The sequence below is a fragment of the Prionailurus bengalensis genome, chromosome B3, assembly GCF_016509475.1.
Source record: "Prionailurus bengalensis isolate Pbe53 chromosome B3, Fcat_Pben_1.1_paternal_pri, whole genome shotgun sequence".
NCBI classification, from domain to species: Eukaryota; Metazoa; Chordata; class Mammalia; order Carnivora; family Felidae; genus Prionailurus; species Prionailurus bengalensis.
This window is the reverse complement of record NC_057355.1, coordinates 2355943-2365815: the sequence shown is the minus strand read 5'-3', so window position 1 is coordinate 2365815 and position 9873 is coordinate 2355943. Positions and strand designations below refer to the sequence as shown.

At 52.4% G+C, this 9873-nt stretch overlaps 1 long non-coding RNA gene across 1 annotated transcript; it reads right to left on the bottom strand.

The window, feature by feature from the left end:
- Positions 1 to 6709: 6709 nt before the first annotated feature.
- Positions 6710 to 9220, bottom strand: LOC122467786. Its single transcript, XR_006293062.1, has 2 exons — positions 9029 to 9220; positions 6710 to 7029 (listed from the first exon to the last, which is right to left on the bottom strand). It is a non-coding gene; the product is annotated as an uncharacterized LOC122467786 (long non-coding RNA).
- Positions 9221 to 9873: the final 653 nt, after the last annotated feature.

Here is a 9873-nt window from a genome sequence, read left to right as displayed (position 1 = left end):
GCGGAGGAGTGACGAGACGAGGGCAGCGGACGCCGAGATGCGCTGCCCACGTCCCCTTTCCGGGCGGAAGGACCGAGCCCCCAGCTGCCGGGCGTGCCGTCCGTGCTCAGCCCTCTTCTGAACGAGGCTGGGCTGACGCCAGCCACTGTGCCCAAGGCCACGGTGCCAGCCAGGGTGGGGCACACGGAGTGTCGTTAGATGCGGGGGCGGGGGAGGCTCTGATGCCCACGCCAACTCCCAGCAAGTCGGGAGGTCCTCCTCGCTTTGGACGCCTCCGGGCGGCTGGCAGGGGCTTCCTGAGGCTGAACCAACGCCCGGTTTTTCCCCTGTCCACCTGCTTCCTTCCCTTCTTTTCCACCAGTGTCTTACCCCCCAGTCCCCTCCTGCCCGCTGGTCTCCTTCTCAGAGACCCCACCTTCGAAGACAAGCCCTCAGAGGCCCCGCCGTGCGTAGGCCGGGCTGCAGGCCAGCGGCTGGAGGTGCCCGGGTGCTCCCCTGGGCACAGAGTAGGGGACGGGGTAGACTCACGCGCCCGCCCGGCACGCCGAATCCCACAAGCTACGGCTAAGTATCCCAGTGGATGAATCCCAAAAGCAGGATCTTGGGTTACAAAAAGAAAAGTTGCAGAATATATCCATAGAATAGGATTTCTTCATCTTTTCTTTTTTAATTTGTTTAAATGTTTTTATTTATTTTTGAGAGAGACAGAGAGAGAGAGCATGAGTGGAGGAAGGGCAGAGAGAGAGGGAGACCCAGAATCCGAAGCGGGCTCCAGGCTCCGAGCTGTCAGCCCAGAGCCCGACAGGGGGCTCGAACCCATGAACTGTGAGATCATGACCTGAGCTGAAGTCAGATGTTTAGCCAACTGAGCCCCCCAGGCGCCCCTTAGTCATCTCTTCTTTTTAATACATGAAATAATACTCTATACTGTTTTCAGGGTGTAAAATAAAATAAAAGCATAGAAACACGGCCCGGGAGTGGGGGGAATGTCCACGGATTTCATGGTGGGTTTGCTCTGAGGAGACTAAGGCAGAACAGAAAGGGGGTTTCAGGGACCTTTGACTTCTGACATGGTAAAAATCGAAAGAGAATGTGCCCAGATGACAAAAATCTGTTCAATTCCAGTAGCAGGCTATACGAGTATGCATTAAATTAGTCTCTGCACTTGCTCTGTTTCTAATTTTGTTGTCAAAATTACAAAAAAAATTTTTTTTTCAGAATCAAAAATGTTAAAGAAAATGAAATCATGAGATAATCAAAATACCATATAAGTAAAGTTTAATTCATATAAGAGCTCTCTGAGAATAAACACAATGAAACAAAATCACAGCAAAAGATCAATTTTGACTTTAAACCAGTTTGAGGGTAGGGGCACCTGGGTGGCTCAGGCAGTGAAGCGTCCGACTTCAGCTCGGGTCATGATCTCACGGTTCGAGAGTTCAAGGCCCGCGTCGCGCTCTGTGCTGACAGCTCGGAGCCTGCCGCCTGCTTCGGATTCTGTCTCCCTCTCTCTCTGCCCCTGCCCTGCTCGTGCTCTGTCTCTCTCTCTCTCTCTCCCTCTCTCTCAAAAGTAAAAATAAACATTTAAAAAATGTTTTTAAACAGTTTGAGTGTAGAACCAAAACGTTCTGAATTGGGTTAGAAAACAGCCAATTGCAAACTTGCAATAAAATGGCAAAGGATTAATACTCATAATTCGTCAAGAATTAAGAAAAAAATCAAGTCTATTTAGAAAAAAACCCAATGGACAAAAATGAGAGTTTTCACAAAAGAATACGAATAAATACATTTAAAAAATCAACCCCCACTACTAATCCCACAAATGCCAGTTAAAATATCTTTTGTTAATCCATCAAATTGGCAAATATTTTCTTTCTTTTTAAATAGAAGTTATTGTCAGATCGGCTTACCTACAGCGCCCAGTGCTCATCCCAACAAGTGCCCTCCTCAACGCCCATCACCCATTCTCTCTGCTTCCTTCTGGCCAGAGTTGGAGGGTTCAATCGGTAAAGGTGACAAGGGAAATTATCATTCACTCAGGGCAAGAGTACAAAATGGGTGAATCTTTCTGGAAAACAATCTGTCCGTGTGTAATAAGAGCCCAAAATCTGTGTGTCCTCCTGGAACTACCTCTAGAAATCTAGCCTAAGGAAATAACAGGACACGAAGCAAAGACTCGCTCAAGGACACACGGAACCTTGTTCCATACTCGCTGCCATGGGACATTTAACGTCGCGAATTAGAGAGGGTTGAATGCCCACTGCTGAAACAGATAGTTTTTGTTTGCGTCCACACGTAGCAATGTTGTACGACACTGAACGTATATTTCCAGAAGCTACAATACCGACATGTATGAATTGCGCACGATGAAACGGAGGGCGCGATGCGGCTACGTGCATCGCGTGCTTCTAACGTCGTGCGCATCTATGTGCACATTTTATGCTCAGAAAGCATACACGTGAGAGAAATCAGGTTGCCAAATAAAACCGTGCAATCCCGGTTTTCAAAAGATACGTGCATTTAATAACCTGGAAAATTGTTAATTAAATCATGTGCATCCTGTCTGGACTTTTTTCCCCCTTCTCTATCTACCCTACACTTTTATGAAGTCTAAAACTGAGTTGAAGGGGGAGAAACATGAGTGTAACAATGTCCAGAAACCCAAAGCTCCCCTGTGAGTCAGAGGAAAACAAGGAATCAAGGTCCAGAGATTGGGGAACCCAAGCTCTTCCTTGTTAAAGCTCTACCATGGCATGGGCACCCACTTCTGGACAGATTCAAGATGGCACCCGATAGACCTCTCTAAGCTATTCCACGTTCACGGCTGGAAGGAAGGCAGCATCTGCACAACCTGTGGGTCCTCACATGGGGGCTTCCTCCTCAGAGCCCCCAGCCAGCCGCCCAACCGACCATCAGCCTCTCTGCTCCTGGGCCTGTGCTGTCCTCCTCCTCGGCATCCCGAAGTTCAGGGGTCCGCTGCTCGCCCGTCACCTGTGCCGCTGTCTTCCTGAACGAGATCACATCTCAAAGGCTCTGCATCTCCAACCTGCCTGATGATCCTTCTGTTCACCCACTTACATGGCGAACGTTTGATCTTGGGTTCTGGAATCTTATCATGCATTTCAAATTCTCTTTTTAGCTACTGCTGGGTGAGACAAACAAAAACAAGAACAAGAACTCAGCACACCCACTGTGACAAACCTCCGATCACAGAGCCTAACTGAATCTTGAGCCCTGAGAATTTTTCACAAAAGCAACAAACCAGAGACAGCTTGTCCAAGTTTGCCTGAGCTTTCTGGTTTGGGCGCCGAAAATCCCACCTCTCGGGAACCCCTTCTTTTCCTGAAAAACCAGGGCAGGTAGGTGGTCGCCCTGGGAAGGGTCCGAAATCCTTCAGCAGAAACTCAGGGCATCATCGCTGATACTCAGAAGAGACTCTCTGGATCCCCCACGGCTCTCCCTGGTCACAGCCCCTGACCTCACTGCCACATCACGTCCATGGGACTCAGAAAGAATCCTTCCTTCTTCTGATCCTTTGTTCTCTCAAGCTTCTACCTTTATAACCCTTGTTTGGTGCAAATATCCAAAATAAAAACCATGCTCACTAAAGCACTAGGAATCACACCGAGATTCTAACAGAGAATCTGCTCTGACATCTTCTGTGACAAATCAATGGCTGTCATTCTTCAGGAATTGGAGGTATGGAGCCAATGTGAGAGTCGTGATTCCCCGCAGCCCCTAGCTCCTGCCCCCGCGGGGGCGTCCATTAGTCAGGAGCCTGTACATTCTCCAAACCCAATCCAAGGGAGCTCGGTCAGGTTGGTATGATCAAGTCCACAGCCGGATGGTGGCAAGGCGGCTTCGGAGATGACTAGAGCCTCAAGTCTCTCCGTCTTGGGCCCCTTGTGTTGGTTTTACTCCCTGCACACTCACTTGTCACGGCCACGGCACTCTGACACTGGGAGAAGCAGCCTGTCTGTCCCAGACCCCATCTGAAAAATCCCACTAGAGGACTTTCTGATTCTGGCTGAGATCATGTGTCCATCCTTCTGGCCAAGAGGTCAGGTTCTTTTGCCGGATGGCAGACAAAAGGACTGAGCAGATGGAAGCAACAGGTTCCCACAACAGCCCCCTCAATGATAGCACGTGTTCGTGCCCATCCTGAGAAGCTGGCCTCAAACCTCACTTTCTGGACACAGAAGCACCAGATCTGATTCGATCTGGTGAACACCTGAGGTTCTGAGCTCCGATTTGTTCTCGTGAACACCCAAGGTTCCGAGCTCTGATTCGATCTGGTAAACACCTGAGGTTTCGAGCTCTGATTCGGTCTTGTGAAAACCTGAGGTTCTGAGCTCCAATTTGGTCTCGTGAACACCCGAGGTTCCAAGCTCTGATTCGATCTGATAAACACCTGAGGTTCTGAGCTCTGATTCGATCTCGTGAACACCTGAGGTTCTGGGCTCTGATTCGGTCTGGTAAATACCTAAGGTTCTGAGCTCTGATTTGGTCTCGTGAACACCCGAGGTTCTGAGCTCTGATTCGATCTGATAAACACCCGAGGTTCTGGGCTCTGATTCGATCCGGTGAACACCTGAGGTTCCGAGGTCTGATTTGGTCTCGTGAACACCCGAGGTTCCGGGCTCTGATTCAATCTCGTGAACACCTGAGGTTCTGAGGTCTGATCCGATCTGCTGAACACCCAAGGTTCTGAGCTCTGATTCGATCTGGTAAACCCCCGAGGTTCTGGGCTCTGATTCGATCTGATAAACACCTGAGGTTCTGAGCTCTGATTCGATCTCATGAACACCCGAGGTTCGGAGCTCTGATTCGATCTGATAAACACCTGAGGTTCTGAGCTCTGATTCGATCTGGTAAACACCCGAGGTTCCGAGGTCTGATTCGGTCTCGTGAACATCCGAGGTCCCGTCGTCTCTGTTCCACCCTCAGACACTCACACGTCCTTTCTCAACAAGGAGTAAATCTGCACAACGGAATGATTTTTCACAAAGTCCTTTGTCTAGAGGGCTGAGTATTTATCTAAATATAGAGTTAGTTGTAGGGTAACCAGAAGTCGTGTCGCAGATCATGCAACACGCTCACCTTCCTTCCCTGGTTCCTGACCAACGGGGGCAGCATCCCCGCCCTGAAAAGCATTTATGATCATTTATTCCTTTCCCGCCTGCCTCCACAAACTTCCAAACACGACGACAAATTACAACGATGGAAGATGCCAGAGCGGGGTGACGGGAATCCCGGCTCCGCTCCTCCGCCCTCCAGGCCGGTGAGAGAGAGAGAGGAAGCCGAGGGAGGTGGGAAGAAGCCCGAGACTCTGGAGTGACGTTGACCCCAGTGGGTCACTGCACAGCCAGGGCAAGTGCATAGAAAAAGCCCTCGCTGGCTGGGCATCCAGTGGAAAGGAGAGGACGTCGGAGGGCCGTCAGATCAGCGTCCAGGACCCTGCACTGAATTGGGGGAGGGGCTGGAGGTCAGAGATGGGTCTCTACCTCCCAGAAAACAGATGCACACCCCTGCTTGGGAAGTGAGCCCTGCAGCGGTCCGGGAAACTATTTCAGATCAAAGGCAAGGCGCCCACGCACTCTCTGATGTGTCCTCTCCCCACGCAGTGTCCTCAGGCCACAGGAAGGCCAGGGGACGCTGGAGCCATTCTTTCTCAGACTGCAGCTGGGACAGGAGTCCAACAGGCTCAGACGAGCCGGGAAGGGAAGCAAGTTTGGGGAAAAAATGGAAGAGCCACTGCAAACAAGCACTAAGGCCCGGGACTTTCATAGGTAACTCCTCCAGCCTTCCCGAGAGAGCGCCATTCCATGCCGGAGCCGCGGTCACCTGAACACAAGGCACCAGAAGGGACAATTGGAGGCATCACAGCCTCGAATGACCTCACAGGCCGGACAGTGACTAAAATGTGTGACGCTGACCAACCAAGACGATGGGAGTGCACATTTGTGTGTGCCAGTCCCAAGGGGGGCCTCGGGTACGGCCGGTCCCAGGGGGGCCTCGGGCGCGGCCGGTGCAGAGGTGACCGCCATCCACCCCAGACCGTCTGCCACGCGGACACTCAGCCCCACTGAAACGACAGACTTTTCGAGAAAAGCTCAAGGGAGGGCGCCTGGGGCCTCAGTAGGTTTAGCGTCCGATCTTGACCTTGGCTCGGGTCTTGATCTCACGGTTCGTGGGTTTGAGCCCCCACATCGGACTCTACGCTGACATTCAGGGCCTGCTTGGTATTCTCTTTCTTCTTCTCTCTCTCCTTGTCTCCCTCCCTTTCTCCCTCTCTCTCGGTCCCTCCCCTTCCTTGAAAATAAATGAATAAACTTTTTAAAAAAAAAAAAAAGGAGAAAAGCTGAATTGTATGTTTGACCTCCCAGTTCTGAAACACCGACGGGCCCAAGCAAACTTCGTCAGCTGCCTGGACGTGTCTCACAACCCAGCGGTTTCGGACCCCTCCCCGTTGAGCCTGCACTTACAAATGTTGGCCCAAAATCTTTTCTACAAGGCAGCAAAAATGTTTTCTTCGTGACCAAGTGGGCCCCATCATTGGAATAAAAACGTGGTTCGATATTAGGAAACCTATCAACACGCTATACCAACAGCTCAAAGGAGAGAAAGCGTAAGAATAGTTGCCTTCTAATAGGGAGCCTTGATTTTTGAAACAAAAGTAGCGCTTCGTAGAACAGCCATGGCTCACATCTTGCACGCTGCCGAGGACTTTTGATTGTCAGAGATAAAGCTCAACTCAAGAAACATACGAGGAGTTTTGTTTTGTTTTGCTTTGCTCTGTTTCGTGAGTTGCGCATCTGAAAAGTCCAGATGCGGCTCCACCTTAGGTCTGGCTGGAAACCAGAGCGTAACACAGGTCAGTCCTGACCAGTTTGCCACGACTCACCTTGGCCTCTCTTTTCACGCCGGCTCCGTTCTGTCCCCCTCCAGGTGGCTTTTTCCGTGTGGCCGGGAAAGACGCGTGCAGGGGGCTCTGGTTGAGTCCGGGCTTAAAGTGAACGTGGAGGCAGCCTGTGGGAGCCAGAAAAACAAACAAGGCGTCTGCCCACAACGCGAGCCGCGAAGTCCCCAAGTGGTCTCCAATCTGCTCGGCGAGGGACACGTGCGTCAGGGACTAGCACCCACAATATATACACACCTCTTGAACTCCATAATAAAATGACATGATAGGGGCGCCTGGGTGGCGCAGTCGGTTAAGCGTCCGACTTCAGCCAGGTCACGATCTCGCGGTCTGTGAGTTCGAGCCCCGCGTCAGGCTCTGGGCTGATAGCTCGGAGGCTGGAGCCTGTTTCCGATTCTGTGGCTCCCTCTCTCTCTGCCCCTCCCCCGTTCATGCTCTGTCTCTCTCTGTCCCCAAAATAAATAAAAAACGTTGAAAAAAAAATAAAATAAAAAAATAAAATAAAATAAAATAAAATAAAATAAAATGACATGATAAAAACTAAGCAAATGATCTGAATAGACATTCCTCCAAAGGAGATATGCAAATCGCAAATAAGCCGTTGAAAAGATGTTCCGCGTCATTAGTCACTGGGGACACGAGAACCAAAACCACAATAACAGACCCCTCACGGCCAGTAAAGTCAGAAAGACAGACAATAGGGGCCCCCCGGGGGGCTCAGTCGGTTGAGCGACCGACTTCAGCTCAGGTCAGGATCTCACGGTTCATGGGTTCGAGCCCCGCGTCGGGCTCTGTGCTGACAGCTCGGAGCCTGGAGCCTGCTTCGGATTCTGTGTCTCCCTCTCTCTGCCCCTCCCCTGCTCATGCTCTGTCTTTCTCTCAAAAGTAGATAAACATTAAAAAACTTAAAAAAAAAAAAAAGACAGGAGATTGGTGCGTGGGTCCCCAGGATGGAGGGCATGGGGAGACAAAAGAATTTGACTTTTTGTCGTAAGCCATTCTGTATTTTTAATTTTGAAAACTTAGCCAGGAGCGTGTATTACTTTTATGATTTATCGAAGTGGCTCGACATTGTTAACTCTCTGTCCTGACACGGCCTTTCTCCGGGGCCTTCCACGCTGGAGAAACGGAGTCTGGTGCATCTGGAATGGGACGGCTGGGTGGGGGCCACCCTCCCACCTGGGACGTCCCCACCCCGGGAATGGTGGGTGTGTGGCTAAGGCCGACTGCCCCCACCTCAGGAAGAAATGAAACGCTCTCTTCCCGTTCACGAGATTGTCCCTCGTGTCCTGCCTTGCCTCTTCTTACCGTCGGATGTCAAGGGCCAAGAGAGGGTGTGGGCCGTGGGGAAGGGGCCAGGGACGCTGCTCAGCCTTTGTTTCGTCCTGGCTGGGACAGGAGGAGCGGGAGAGTCCTGTGGCTCAGGTGTGGGCCAGGGGGCCCACAGGGAGGTCTGGGCCCCAGATCTGCGCTGAAAATAAAGGTGACAATGCCTGGCCTCGTCGTCTCTGTCCTAGAGGACTGGGTGTCACGGTAGATGGCACAGCTGACTGCCCAGTCCAAGTAAATGTGCCAAACATCTGCTGACCCTCGGATCCCCCACCCTCCCCCACCTCCCCTGTGCCCAGGGGCCTCGCCGCGCCCGCAAGACCCAGGACAGCCCGTTTTTGCTGCGGGGAACTTGTCACGGGCTTCTCGTCCTGACGTCTGCACGGTTCCACGTGCCTTCTTTTTCACTTTTTTAATTTTTTTTTAATGTTTATTTATTTTTGAAGGAGAGAGAGAGAGCGTGAGTAGGGGAGGGGCAGAGAGAGAGGGAGACCCAGAATCTGTGCTGTCGGCACCGAGCCCGACGCGGGGCTCGAACCCACGAACTGCGAGATCGTGACCCGAGCCGAAGTCAGACGCTTCACCGACTGAGCCACCCAGGGGCCCCTCAGTTGATGCTCGGTCCCTCCAGCCTGAGCCCCATCGGCGAAGCCTGAGCACGGCTGTAAGGCCAGGACGGGGGCACTCTCCCCACCTGCTGACAAGGTGGCCTCCTAGCAGGCGAGCTCGCTGACGGGGGTCCCCGCTCAGCAGCACGTCCTAGGTCACACGGGTGAATACCTCCAGCTGGAACTGCTCCAAGAAGCCCAGGGCCGTGCTCTCCTTCGACGCCCCGAGAAAGAGGTTGGGCTAAATTCCCTCCGGATGCTGGGAGGCCTGCAGCCTTGTAGATGAGCCCCAAAATCCACATAAGTTTGCAAGACAGCACTCAAAGAAAGGGATTCAAAATGCTCATCCTTCTGAGGGACAGAGTCCTGAAAAGGAGGAAACCCGAATTCATTATTCATTCACCTTTTCAGACCCCAGCGGTCCCGTTTGTAAGATGGGGGCGATCGGACAAGAATGTCCCTTGACTCTCCCACACTTATTACTAAGAGATGGGCTGTGATTACTAGGGAGGACTAGACTCTTCCCTTTGAGGAGCCTCAGATTACCTGGTGGCATCTGTCCCCGGGGCCCTCACGTCTGCCCTGAGACGGCGGGGTGGGCCACGTGGTCAGAAAAGCTCTTCTCTATCCTGCAGCCTCGCGGCCGTCTTTCCCAAGTCGGCGTGGGACTCAGGCCCACAGACTTCCCCCGGCCCCCAGCATCTGCTCGTTGGGACTTGCCCTTCCAAAAAGGTGTGACCTTCTCGACCCGCCTTTTCACCGTCCAAGCCACCTGTGAACGGCATGCAGATGAGAGTACCAGCCAGTCACGGTGACGGCGTTCTGCGTAGACGCGGGAAGGCCCCTCCGAGTGAATCTGCTACTCGGGGTGCCGGGCCCGGGACGGCAAAGGGAAGAGAGGCCCGTCTTCCAGCCGGAGGCTGCTGGGCGGCGGGGCTCGGAGAGGGCCGTGCAGGGGCGGGGACCGGCCACTTGCCTCCTTCCACCGGAAATGGGTGAAGCCGGCTCGAAATCATT